The sequence below is a fragment of the Chiloscyllium plagiosum genome, chromosome 12, assembly GCF_004010195.1.
Source record: "Chiloscyllium plagiosum isolate BGI_BamShark_2017 chromosome 12, ASM401019v2, whole genome shotgun sequence".
Taxonomy (NCBI): domain Eukaryota; kingdom Metazoa; phylum Chordata; class Chondrichthyes; order Orectolobiformes; family Hemiscylliidae; genus Chiloscyllium; species Chiloscyllium plagiosum.
Window position 1 is genome coordinate 85,786,994 of NC_057721.1, and position 1,126 is coordinate 85,788,119.

Genomic DNA, 1,126 nt, shown 5'->3' on the forward strand with positions numbered 1-1,126 from the left:
GAGGGCTGTTGCAGGCTACAACAAGACATCGACAGGATGCAGAGCTGGGCTGAGAAGTGACAGATAGAGTTCAAATGGGATAAATGTGAAGAGATTCATTTTGGAAGGTCAAATTTGAATGCTGACTACACGGTTAAAGATAGGATTCTTGGCAGCGTGGAGGAACAGAGGGATTTTGAAGTCTATGTACATAGATGTCTCAAAGTTGCCACCCAAGTTGATAGAGTTGTTAAGAAGACGTATGGTGTTTTGGATTTCATTAATAGGGGGATTGAGTTTAAAAACTGCAAGGTTTTGCTGCAGCTCTATAAAACCCTGATTAAACCACACCTGGCATATTGTATCCAGCTCCGGTTGCCTCATTACAGGATGGAGGTAGACGCTTTTGAGAGGGTGCAAATTACCAGGATGCTGACTGGATTGGAGGGCTTGTCTTATGAAGAGAGGTTGAGTGAGCTAGGGCTTTGCACACTGGAGTGAAGGATGAGAGGTGACTTGATAGAGGTGTACAAGGTAATTACAGGCATAGATAGATAGCCAGAGACTTTTCCCTAGGGGAGAAATGGCTATCATGAGGGGTCATAATTTTAAGGTAATTGGAGGAAGGTATAGGGGAGAAGTCAGAGACAGGTTGTTTACACAGAGAGTGGTGGGTGGGTGGAATGCACTGCCAGCAGTGGTAGTACAGTCAGAGACATTAGGGACATTTAAGCACATGTGCTGGACAAGCACCTAGATGGCAGTAATTTGAGGGGTGTGTAGGTTAGGTTGATCTTAGATTAAATGCTTGGCACAACATCGTGGGCTGAAGGGTCTATACTGTGCTGTACTGTTCTATGTTCTCAATCTCTTTTGTCTCTTGGTAAACCCTTTCTAAAGCCTCCGCATCATTCCTATATTATGGAAACCAGAATAGCACACAACACTCGGAATGTGGCCTAAATAGTCTTATGCAGCTGCAACATGACTTGTCAACTTCCTTGCTCAATACACTGAATGAAGAAGGCAAGTATGCCATATGCCCTCTTTATGACCTTATCCACTCATGTTGCCCCTTTCAGGAAACAATGGACTTGCACCCCAAGATCCCTCTATACATCACTACTCCTAAGGGTCTTGTCATTTA